At 40.7% G+C, this 12,830-nt stretch overlaps 1 long non-coding RNA gene across 1 annotated transcript in view; it reads left to right on the top strand.

Annotated features, from left to right (window-relative positions):
* Positions 1-11,238: 11,238 nt before the first annotated feature.
* LOC118598345 overlaps positions 11,239-12,830 on the top strand; it is a 6,824-nt gene continuing 5,232 nt past the window's right edge. The window contains exons 1-3 of the long non-coding RNA XR_004947468.1: positions 11,239-11,301; positions 11,385-11,507; positions 11,698-11,796. This is a non-coding gene — a long non-coding RNA (uncharacterized LOC118598345). The remainder of the gene's footprint in view (positions 11,302-11,384; positions 11,508-11,697; positions 11,797-12,830) is intronic.

Here is a 12,830-nt window from a genome sequence, read left to right as displayed (position 1 = left end):
TTAATTTTGCTCAAATGCTGCAGAAATATACTAGAGTGCAAATAATACTCCTGATTCAAATACTTCTCGTAAAACTTAAAGAATAAAGAAAAGACAATTCAGGCAAGAGCTCCCTCTGGTGGTCGGAGGTGGAGATGGCTGATCCCTGACAGAGCCCTCCCCTCTGTCAGGGCATTCACGAAGGCTTGGAATACAAAGGGAGTGCTGCACAGTCTGAATGGCATAACCAAGTACTCGTAATGGCCCGTGATGGTTGAAAACGTAATCTTCCATTCGTCTCCCTCCCTGATGCGAATCAGGCTATACGCACTGCGCAGGTCTAATTTGGTAAAAAAAGCGAACCTGGCGCAGTTGTTCCTGAGCTAGAGGAACAAACGGCGAGGGATAGCGGTATTTAACCGTGCATTAATTGAGGCTGTGGTAGTCGATACAGGGGCGGAGTCCACTGTCTTTCTTTTTAACAAAGAAAAATCCAGCTGAGGCTGGTGTGATGGAAGGGCGAATAAAGCCTTTCTGTAGCTCCTCCTGAATATATGCCTGCATCGCTTCAGTCTCAGGTTGTGGAAGAGGAGACACCCTTCCTCTGGTTGGGGTGACCCCAGACAGCAACTCAATGGCACAGTCATAGGCACGGTGAGGAGGTAGGCCTGTGGCGTGTTAAATGTTGAAAGCCTCCTCCTGGTCCCAATACTGAGGCGGAAGGACGCCAGGTTCAGGGGTGGTGTCATCTGAACCAACCTTGGTGGTGAGGTGACATAAACTGAGGTCCTTCGGGGAGCTGGACCTTNGGCTGTTAAAAACAAAGGCATGGTGTTCAAAGCTGGGGTACTGATCCAATTATATTTGCCTTACTGCAAAGGAGTTGGACATTATGGATGCAGTACCACCACCCCTTTTGCCCTCCCTGGTTGAAAAAAACAAAACTAAAATCAGGTGGAGAGGCCTCTGTGAGAACAGTGGGTGCTTCCATGCTCAGCCATGTTTCAGTTAAAAAGAGAGCATCAATGTTATAATCCAAGATAAAATCATTTACAATAAAAGTCTTATTAGAGAGAGACCAAACGTTAAAAAGGGCCATGTTAAAAGATGGTGGTGGATTATTGGTTATGATGAGTTCTTCCTCAGGCTTTGTTGCCTCCTTTAGTGGGCGAAGGTTGTGAATGTTTGGTTTCCTCCCAACACGTCTCCTCACAGAAGACCTGACTGTGATGATGGTCTTTATGGGTTTTATTTCGGGACCCCTCCCCTCCCTCTCCCACGGCCAGGGCCGTTTCAGCAGGTTGCTGAGTTTGAGCACCTGGCTCCAGTCTGCATGTGGCCAGAGCGGATTTATTTTTATTGACAATTTTAACCTGTTCTGGAACAGACCATCTTTTTACAGAACTGATGGAATCCACCCCAGTCCACTGGGCAGCAATATTTTAACAGTGAACATCAGACACTGTGTCCAGACATCACCTGCCCCTGTCATGTCCCCACCAGTCCAGAACACATCTTCATCTGTGCAGACACCTCTGTGTGGAAATAATTGACTGGATTTGGCACCTTTCGCCCATATTTCCCCCCAAAATGCATCAACTTCCTTTCCAAGGCCTGTTGCCTGCCCAGCTAATTTTAAAAAATTAAAAAGGTCATAAAAGGCCTTCTTGGTCGTTTCAGACTTACGATAAGAAGTGCCATTAAAACCGATATGTAAAATCAGTCTCCTGACTGAGGAAGGGAAGGAGCACAGCAGGTTTGGAAGTTTCTCCAGGATGTCAAGCGCTGTGGCTCCGGGGAAACAGTGAGTCACCGCATTAAAAAAGCGTCTTCACATTTATATCTTTAATTAATGATTGTGATTTTTATGTTAAAAACATTTAAGTTATTTTGGTCTATCAAGTTCACGGGTCTGATTAGCTTGTCATGGACTTGTACACATTGACTCTTGTCGATTTTATTTTTTAGAACAAATACCACCTTAAGTATTTGTTGGAAATTGCTGTTTAAAAACATGACAAATCATAAAGATCGATGATGCAAATATCAGTTCACCTCTGTGTGGATAAATGATGAGACGTTCATAAAAGAGCAAAAGCAGATGGTCAATTTCACATATGACAGGCGGTAAGCTTTGGAGCAGGGGTGGCCAACCCTGGTCCTCAAGAGCCTCAACCCTGCCTGTTTTCTAGCTCTCCCTGACCAGCTTGCTGCTGATTAGCTGACTCAAGTAATTCCACATCCTGATTAGCTGAACACACCTGATTTAGGTTGTCAGCATCAAGCAGTCCAGGGAGGGCTGGAAAACAGGCAGGGTTGAGGCTCTTGAGGACCAGGGTTGGCCACCCCTGCTTTGGAGGATCTTCAGAGAGCATCAACTATTGATGTGTTCAACAAAGAAGCAAAAAATAAATAAAAAAAAGACTAAATTAGTCACGCCCCTTTTTCCCATTTATGGAACATCTGAATTGGGTGGAGTTAACTCCTGCCAATATAGTGGCATGATAGGCTTCGAGAGTAGACATCTATGTGCGACATGAGATGATCCGTCTATATATTTCTATGGTTCTTTATATTCACGTCTTTAACATTTACAGCAACAATCAAAGTCAGACTTGGTGATGTTTTCAGACAGTTCTTTGAGGTGTTTTGGGACATTAAGGTTGAACAAAGATCTGATTCTGATCCAGATTTAAACTCAGTTTGTGGTTTCAGAACACTTCAACTCACTCTTTCTATGTCAACAAACTCTTTGTTTTTGTGTGTTTTATCTGCTGATTCTTCACACATTTTCAAATTCACTGTTTTAATTGTTTGTTCACATAATTCACATTGAAGGAGAAAAGCAGAAGTCTCTGGTTCCTGAGGTTCTGGGGTTCTGGTGGTGTCAGTTGCTTTAACACTCAGACACAGAACATTTTCAGACACACACTCATTTCCACACACAACCTGGAAGGAGATTTGAACAACCAAACAGTCGATGTGTGACATGGTGAGAGTTCAGCTGCAGTCTTTGTTGATACTTTACCTGTGATTTTACTCACATTCTTGTTATTTTACTCTCTTCTATTTTTCACCTACAAAGTTCAGACGTGTCCCAAGTTAATTAATAACACACTGATACCATTTCCTGTAAAGAATAAAGGAATAAATGATTTTTATGGTGTCTTATCACAGGAGGAGGCTAAAACAAACACAAACATAGAGGGGGCGGAGCTCTGTTCAGGTGTTCCTGAATCAGGAAATAAGGAAGCAGATCTGGAGTGTAGCAGTCTGGACTTTCATCCCTTGATAATAAATAAAACCAAGTCTTTTTCCTGAAATCGTCCTCAAATCTAAAAGAGACAGAGCTTGAAGAACCGTCTCTGCTGGTCTTCCAGGATTCAGAGAACTGTAGTTACATGAGGAACTTTAGTTTTTCTCCAAGATGGAGCAGGAGGAGACCTCGTCTCCAACTTCCTTCTTCTTCATGGTGAGTCTTTGTGTTTTCTGTCGTCTTCTCCTTCATGATGAAGGCAGTGATGTTTCTATGTGATCTCATCTGTGAGGAAGAAGATGAGCAGAGGAAGAACTCAGACTGAACTTGTTCTTCTGCTCAAAAATAAGTTAAAGGTCATTGGAGGTCACCTGAAAGAGAAATGAGATTAAGTTAGTAGTAGGTGTTGGTATTTGTGTTTTTGTGCGTGTGTCAAAAGAAATGTCAAAAAGCAGAGTAGGGGTGGTGTTAAATACATTAAGTGTGAATAACAGTCGAATTTATTCCAGCATACAGGTACAGGACGGATACAGAGCTGCACTGAAGGACAGACTTTGAGGCCTGCTGGATCTTTGCTCTTGATAGAGGGTGGTGTCTCTCAGACAGAAGCTCATTGGCTGATTCTTTGTGACATCAATCATGTGCCTCTCACAGGAAGTGAAAACTCTACTCCAACTTTCATCTTCAGCTCTGATTCAAATGAAATTCAAACGTTAGAAAACATCAGTTGCAGTAGGCAAGGCAAGGCAAGTTTATTTGTATAGCACATTTTATGTACAGAGACAATTCAAAGTGCTTTACATAAAACATTAAATGAAACAATCAAAAGAAATAGTAAAAATGTCATTCATCATCATTCAAATTTTTAAAATAAAATTAAAAGAAAGTAAAAAGATTTTAATTTAAAACAAGCATAGATAAACAGTGCGGACGTAAACTTTTGAATACATATTAATCAAATGCAACTGAGAACAGGTGAGTCTTTAACCTGGATTTAAATACACTGAGTGTTTCAGCAGATCTAAGGTTTTCTGGAAGTCTATTCCAGATCTGTGGAGCATAGAAGCTGAATGCAGCTTCTCCATGTTTAGTTCTGACTCTAGGAACTGATAAAAGACCGGATCCTGATGACCGGAGAGGTCTGGCTGGTACATACTGGGTCAGGAGGTCAGTCATGTATTTTGGTGCTAAACCATTCAAAGCTTTATAAACCAGTAACAGAACTTTAAAGTCTATCCTCTGACAGACAGGTAACCAGTGTAAAGACCTCAGAACTGGACTGATGTGGTCTACTTTCTTGGTCCTTGTGAGAACCCGAGCAGCAGAGTTCTGAATAAGCTGCAGTTTCCTGATGGATTTTTTTGGTAGTCCTGTAAAAACACTGTTACAGTAATCAAGTCGACTAAAGATGAAAGCATGCACTAGTTTCTCCAGGTCCTGCTTAGACATCAGATCTTTAATCCTTGAGATATTTTTGAGATGATAATAGGCTGATTTAGTGACTGCCTTAATGTGTTTATCAAAATGTAGGTCTGTGTCTATCACTACACCCAAGTTTCTGGCCTGGTTGGTAGTTTTTAGTTGAATAGATTGAAGCTCTGTAGTGACGTCTAACCTTTTTTCTTTAGCCCCAAAGACAATAACCTCAGTTTTGTTTTTGTTTAATTGAAGTAAGTTGTGACACATCCAGTCATTAATGTCCTCAATGCATTTACCAAGAGCCTGTACAGGGCCTCGGTCTCCTGGTGTCAGTCTAATATATATCTGTGTGTCATCTGCATAGCTATGGTAACTAATGTTGTTGTTCTTTATAACCTGGGCCAGTGGGAGCATGTAGATGTTAAATAGAAGTGGTCCCAGGATGGAGCCTTGGGGCACTCCACATGTAATTTCTATTGGCTCAGAAGTGAAGTTACCAATTGACACAAAATATTTCCTGTTTTCTAAGTACGTTTTGAACCAGTTTAGTACTGGCCCAGTGAGACCCACCCAGTTTTCCAGTCGTCTGAGTAGTATTGCGTGGTCGACTGTATCAAACGCAGCACTGAGATCCAGTAAAACTAGCACTGACATATTTCCACTGTCTGTATTCAAACGTATGTCATTAGTCACTTTGGTCAGAGCCGTTTCAGTGCTGTGGTTCTGTCTGAAGCCGGACTGGAAGACATCATAGCAGTTGTTATTTATTAGGAATTCATTTAACTGATGGAAAACAGCTTTTTCAATGATCTTACTTAAAAATGGCAGGTTTGATATAGGTCTGTAGTTGTTCATTTGAGTTTTGTCTAGACTGTCCTTTTTTAGGAGAGGTTTGATTACAGCTGTTTTCAGTGGTTCTGGGAAAACACCAGATGTTAATGACAAGTTGACAATCTGGAGCAGGGCTGGTTCCAGGATCTTTGAAACTTTTTTGAAAAAGCTTGTGGGTAGAATATCCAGACAGCAGGAGGAGGAGTTCAGTTGACATAGAATGTCCTGCAGTTCTTTACTGTTTATGGGTTGAAACTGAGCCATTGGGTTTATACTGGTTTCTAGTGGATAGGGTTCATATCCTGAACTTGTAGTTGGTGAAACAATTGTTTGTCTAATGTTTTTGATTTTGTCCCTGAAGAATTTGGCAAAGTCATTACAGGCTTTGGTGGAGTAAAGTTCTGGTGCCACTGACACAGGGGGTTTTGTCAACCTGTCGACTATATTAAATAAGGCCCGAGCATTATGGGAGTTTTTGGTAATAATGTCAGAAAAATAGGACTTCCTTGCATTGCTCAGTTGTAAATTATATAAGTGAAGTTTCTCTTTATAGATGTCATAATCTACCTGTAGTTTAGATTTCCGCCACCTGCGTTCAGATTTCTGACATTCTCTTTTTCCGTTCTTTACCACAATGGAGTTTCTCCATGGAGATTTTTTCCTACCAGAGAACACCTTCACCTTACTAGGAGCAATACTATCCATGATATTTGACATGTTGGAATTAAAGTTATTAACAAGTTCATTGACTGAATCCCCTGAGAGGGGAGGAGTCAGAGAGAAAATCTGATTGAACATCTCACTAGTATTTTCAGTTATATACCGTTTTGTGATCTCCTCCCTCAAAACATTTGTGTGTACTGGAATTGTGCTCTCACAGAAAACACAGCAGTGATCAGACAGACCTAAATCACATACAGTAACCTTAGAGATGTTCAGACCTTTGGAAATCAATAAATCAAGAATATTCCCTCTGTTGTGTGTGGGCTCTGTTACATGTTGAGTCAACCCGAAATTGTCCAGAGTGTTTATCAGGTCCTTAGTCCCTTTGTTCTCAAGATTTCCATAATGGATGTTAAAATCTCCAGCCATGATTATACAGTCAAAATCAAGACAAATTATAGACAGCAGTTCACTAAACTCAAGGTTAAATTATCCAAGGGGGTGGTATATATTTATAAATATGGTTTTGAGTGAGGCCTTCAGCTGTAGGGCTACATATTCAAAACATGGAAAGTTTCCAAAAGATAACTTTTTACACTGAAAGGTTTCATTGAACAAAACTGCAACCCCCCGCCCTTTCTGCGTGTTCTTTCCTCACTGATAAAACCATAATTGGGAGGAGCCAACTCTGTGAGAACTGCACCCCTGCTATTCTCATCTAACCAGGTTTCAACTAAAAACATAAAATCAACTTTGTTCTCAGTGATTAAATCATTAATTAAAAATGTTTTTTCCTGCCAAAGACCTGACATTTAAAAGTGCTAACTTGAGAGGTCTAGGAGTAATAATACTTTCATTTACCTTCTGTTTCTGGAAATGGGCAGAGGAAATGTTTACCTTTTTTAAAATCCTTTGTTTGCGTTTTGGGAAGATTCCATTCCTCCTGTTAGTGACAAGTACAGAAACAGTGTGTGTTTCTATAGAACAGGGTCCCAGGTTTTTCTGGAGAACATCATGACTGTTGGTATTTCCACAGCCTGGACCCTCAAAACATTAAACATCTGTGTAACTGCCACATTTTCTTTTGAGTTTAATGTGTATTTTGAAGGTTTAAGGCTATTTTATAATGTATAGTTTTCCAAGCCACCGTTAGATGGTGCTGTGGTTAGCTAAGTCAGAAAGCAGAGAAGTAAATGAGTAAAAAAGGAAAAGAAGAGTTGAAAGAAGTAAGATCCGTTGAGAAGATCAACATCCATCAAGAAAAGAAGCCAAAGAAAAAGAAAAGAAAAGTTCTAATTCCTGTTTTGGCAGTGTACAGCCAACGAGGTATGTTTATTGTGAGTGTGAACGTTTATTATTGAGTTTGTATTTACTTTGTTAAGAATGAATTGTTTTGTTTGTATTTTTTTTTATAGTTTTCACGGTGTGTAAGGTGTGTAAGACATCAATAAAGTCACCTGTAAAAGGAAACTACTTGTGTCTAGACTCGCTGCACGGGAATTACAATCTGACTGCAGGGACAGGATATGAAGTTGTACAGGAGAGGGTGGGGCTTTATGTTATCCCTTCGAACGTTCTGGTGACAGAGTTATGGGGGACAAAAATGGATTGGCCAGAGGGGTAGATCGAAGCCCAATCCCGACTCGCTCCATCATCTGCTCAGTGAATTTCAGGGGGGCTGAAGAGGGTGAAGGGGGGGAGGGGGAACCGTCAGGAGTTTGTTTGTTTGGTGGTGTTTGGGAGGATCCATCGTCCTCGTTGTTTTTCCTATTCCGGTGCCTAGAGGCAGGTTTCCCGTTTTTGATGTTTTCCTCCAGTGGGGGCAGCTCTGTTCCTCGTGTGGATCCAGTCTGTGTCTGGCCTTGACACTGAGATAAATTTATCTCAGTCTTGGCATGACGCAGGGAGTAGAAGAGATTGGAGGAGAACAGTTTAACTCCTGATTTATTTAAACTGAATCCATTTTCTTTAAAAGATGTTTTATTTAAACTGAATCCATTTTCTTTAAAAAGATGTTTGCGTTCCCAGAAAATGTGAGAGTTTTTGATGAAATGAATTCCTGTTTCAGTGTCAACAGCCTGTTGAATGTCTCTTCTCCTCCTCGAACAGTTGGAATGGGACCGCTGATAAAGACAGCTGCATTCATGGAGCTCACAGTTCTTATCAGTCCAGTGAAGTCTTGCTTTAAAACTTCAGATTTTTGCTTGGACACATCATTTGACCCTGTGTGTAGTACAATGTTTTGTACTGTCGGATACTTTGCCACAGTTTGCAGTATTCTCTCCTTCATGTCACTGACCATGTCGTTTGGAAAACACAGGACTTTAGTGTTCCTGCTGCAGAACCACTGAACATCTTTCACAGTGGAATCACCCACAATCAGAGTCTCAGGCCGAGCCTTCAGCTTTCTTTCTGGCCGTTTACCTTCTGATGGGTTACAGGTCCTCCTCGTGCTGCTTTCCAGTGGATGGTCGTTAGGTAATCCGGGGTCATCTGACAGTGGAGCAAATCTGTTTTGCAGCGTCACCGCTCCGTTCATGTTTGGCTTCTTTCCTTCTTTCCTCCGGTTGTACGGGAGTAGATGAGGTCCTCTGTCTTGTAGGAAGAGAAGGCCAGTCAGCCTCAGAAGCTTCAGCTCTCTGCGGGGGGTCGGTCCTCCCATGTCCTCCAATTCTCCAGCTGTTGGACTTATTCTTTGGCTTTGCTCCAGGATGGTTCCAGGGATGATTATCTTTCGATTGTTTGTTATTGTCCACAGATGTTGTCTTTCTCTCCGTAGAATCTGTGCCATTTAGCTGCGTGTTAACTCTCTCTTCTCTGCTGAGATGAGGTAGTGGCAAAGTTGTGTTGTTTCCATAAAGTCCATTTACCTCCACGTTCACTTCTATGTGGCGAACCTTAGTTTCCAGCGCTGTGATCTTCTCCAGAAGGTCTTGGTAATCCTTTGTGGAAAGGGAAGGCATCGTGCTGCTAGTTAGCCTTGTGTTAGCTGCTGCTCCGTATATCAGGCTTCAGCTGCGTGAAGGCCAAATACACGTAGTGCTCAAGATAAAATGTTTTAAGAGGAATGCAGGAAAAAATCCTTTTGTTTAAAGTAAAAAAGAAAAATAAATCCGACCCGATGGTTTAAAAGTATTCAAAAGTTATTGCTGGTGTGATTAAAAAAAGAAAAGAGGAAAATAATCAGCGAAAATTAAAAGCAGAAGGGGGAGCAAAGCAATGTGCGTCCGCACTCTAGCAAAGCAGGAAGTAGTAAATGAACTCTTGGAGGCTGTAGAAGTTCTTCTGTGGTTTTATCTCTGCTGATGAAGGTTTTGACAAGCAGGTCATCAGTGCTAAACTGCTGCATGCTTCCAATCATCTCAGTGATGAGATCTCCTTCATTTCTGAACATCTGATTCATGATAGAACAAAGCTGTGAGCTCATCTCCAGACACGTGCACACATAGGGGCTTAAGGGTGCTGAGCACCTGCCCTTTCTGTCTCCTATTAAAAAGTGACCTGTTTTTAAATACATTTTACTATTTTCTTTTTAAGTTTTTATTTGTATTCATAATAATTAACTTTTGTTAGTGATATAAGAAAGAAAAATGTCGCTACAAAATCTAACAAAACTACAAAAACTGAAAACACTAAACTAAAATCCTCACAGCAACAGTCTGATAATGAGATTAAAGAATAATAATTTTAGCTTTCTCGGGATGAAAGTTGTTGCATCTGTGTTTAAAATATGACAATTTATAGTAAACCTGATTCATGTTGATTCTGCTGCTTCACAATACCAACATAAAGAGCCTCAAGTGTTTTAATGCTTTGGATGTTTTCACTGTCTATGAAAATAAATAGTTTACATAAAAAATGACACTTTGGTCACCTTCACTAACACAGGTCATAGAGCTGAGTATTTCCTAATATATGTATGTATATTAAAATTTTCATTAATTTATATATTATTTAAAGCATGAAAAAACAAACACTAAAAACATGTTTTTGTTGCTCTTCTCCATCAAGAACTACAATATCTGTTAGGTTTCCCTCATCTCTATATCATGCAATGTGGAAAACACATTCAATATGGCTGCCCATCTCTGACATCATCACTCAGCCCTGTCACTTTCTAAAAGTCAACAACTAAGCAGGTAACAGGATCAAAACATCCCAGATATATTTCAAAAGATTAAGTGTTACCTCAGATAAACACAAGAAAGTATCTGACTCCATCGGAGTGTTTATTGCTAAACTTTTGCAGTCTTTTTTCAGTGGTTGATAATGAAGGATTTTGTCATTTAATGAAAACAGTTGACCCACAATATAGTGTACCAGCACGTCCATACTTCACAGAAAAATCTATAAATACCTGCGCTTTATGATCAAGTGCGCAATTTGAAGACGACTTAGTAAGAACGCACAACTTTCCATGTCCAGCTGGACTTTCCGGGCAACTGACAGCTATCTCTCTGTAAATGTTCATTATATGACGGTCCTCACACTGGTACCAAGAGTGCAGTACTGCAGAACGTCAAGATTGAAGAGCACAGCTTAGATTGTTGGAGTTTATTATATTCATGTTTACAATTATTGAGGACTGGGGCGCTTTTACATTTGATTAAATTATTTACAAGTTGCAATCTTTCCGCAATAAGTGCCAAGAGCCGTGCACTTGAAAAAAATCTGATTTCTTTGATGTTTCATAACAACATAATCTGTGGAATAGTAGGATTTCAGTTTTGTGTTTGTTAGTTTTTTCAATACATATCGAACCGTGAGCAAGCTGTATCGTTGCATCCCTAGTAGAAACAGGAAGTTTGTTGTTTGTTTGTCAAAGTGACTGAATGAGTGAAATGTTGCTCCATCATGGAGTGTTTGCTGCTGCAGCTCCATGTCTCCATCTGGTGGAGGGAGAGCAGAAGTGCAGCAGCTGATGTTCAGCAGCTTCCTCTGTCCCACACTGTTGTCTGACTGCATTCACCTGAACCTGAGATGATGATGAGGGTTTCCTCTGCAGGTGAAGGCTGTAAGAAGGAGTGTGTGAGCTGATCCAGTGGATCCAGTGAATCCAGCAGCATGGATCAGTGTGAGGACACACAGGAAGGAGCCCCTCCCTCTAAAAGCCCTCTGTGTGGGGAAGATGAGAGCCAGAGCAAAGCTCAGAGGTGAGATGAACATCTCTAACTGTCCAGGACTCTTCTCCATGTCAGAGCTCAGCACTCACACCAGCAACCAACATTCTTCACAGGAACCGACCTGGAGCTGGATCTGGACCTAGACCTGTATCTGGATCCAGCTGTGTGTCCAACAGGAGTGACAGATCAAAGGGTCATGGTCCTAACTTCAAAGACATCAGTGCAGGAGTGGAACAGTAAGTGTTTGTCAAAGACATGTCATGAACTTAACTGAAATAAACGTATGCAGTGTCACAGTTGTTAGTACAATTTAACAAATCTATCTGTTTTTGATCTGAGTTATATTGTTTAAACCTGAAAAAAAATCTGATGAACCTCCATAACAAAACAAATGAGCTTTTAATAAAACAAATGTATTTCCATCAGGATCCAACAGAGATCTGGATCCAGCTATGTGTCCAACAGGAGTGACAGATCAAAGGGTCATGGTCCTAACTTCAAAGACATCAGTGCAGTAGTGGAACAGTAAGTGTTTGTCAGGGTTAAATAACTTTGGATAATAGTTCAGATGATCAATAGTTTTCAGATGATTGACTTGAGTTCTGGTTCAGTTTTTGATCTCTCTGATCAGACTCTCTTGGATCATCATGTATAATCACATCTTTTCAGTTGATCTTTTGAGAGTCTCTGAGATCAGAGATGTTGGAGAAACTTTAAACAGAAATGAATCTTTCTACATTTTCTGATTTGGACAAATGTTTACATCAGAAAAGAAACTGTTTCGTCAAATATGTTAATGATAGTTTTTTATAATGTTATGCTGACTGACAATCATCCACTACATCTCTGAGTCCTCTATTTAGGCAGTCCACAAAAACCAGAGCTAATGTTTAATGATCATTAAGTAATAAAGTGATTAGCCTCCATTGGTGTCATGTGCCCCTGAATAGACATAGGAAATAAAAGAAAAGAATAGAGAGTAGAATAGAAAATACTTAATTAATCCCTTTGGAAGTCCTCAGGGAAATTCAGGTACCATCGTCTGTACAGCACACAGATGGAGTAAAATAACCAAATTAAAGTAAAATAGAATAACAAAAGAAGTAAAATAGACTGAACATAAAGTAAAATAGGCTTAATTTAGCTAAATGTGCAAATAGTAAAAAATAATAAATAATGCAGAAAATCAACATTGCATGTACATATTGCACTGGTAAGATTATTGGTAAGAGTATTGCACATGTATTCCGGTTATTGCTTGTGTGATGTATCAGGAGGCTATGCCCCTCCCCTCTTGACCTTCCCTCTCCCCCTCCTGCCGAATGCAGAGTTGTACAACTTGATGGCTCGGGGGACAAAGGAGTCTCTGAGTCTGTTGGTCCTGCTCTTGGGGAGGAGCAGCCTGTTGCTGCTCAGGCTTCTCTGTTCCCTGATGACAGAGTGCAGAGGGTGGCTGGTATTGTCCATTATAACCAGCAGTTTGTTGAGTGTCCTCCTCTCTGCTACTGTCACCAGGGGGTCCAGCTTCATGCCGACCACAGAGCCCGCTCGCCTGATCA

This window comes from Oryzias melastigma, unplaced genomic scaffold (assembly GCF_002922805.2).
Source record: "Oryzias melastigma strain HK-1 unplaced genomic scaffold, ASM292280v2 sc00354, whole genome shotgun sequence".
Taxonomy (NCBI): Eukaryota; Metazoa; Chordata; class Actinopteri; order Beloniformes; family Adrianichthyidae; genus Oryzias; species Oryzias melastigma.
This window is presented reverse-complemented; position numbering and strand designations above follow the sequence as displayed.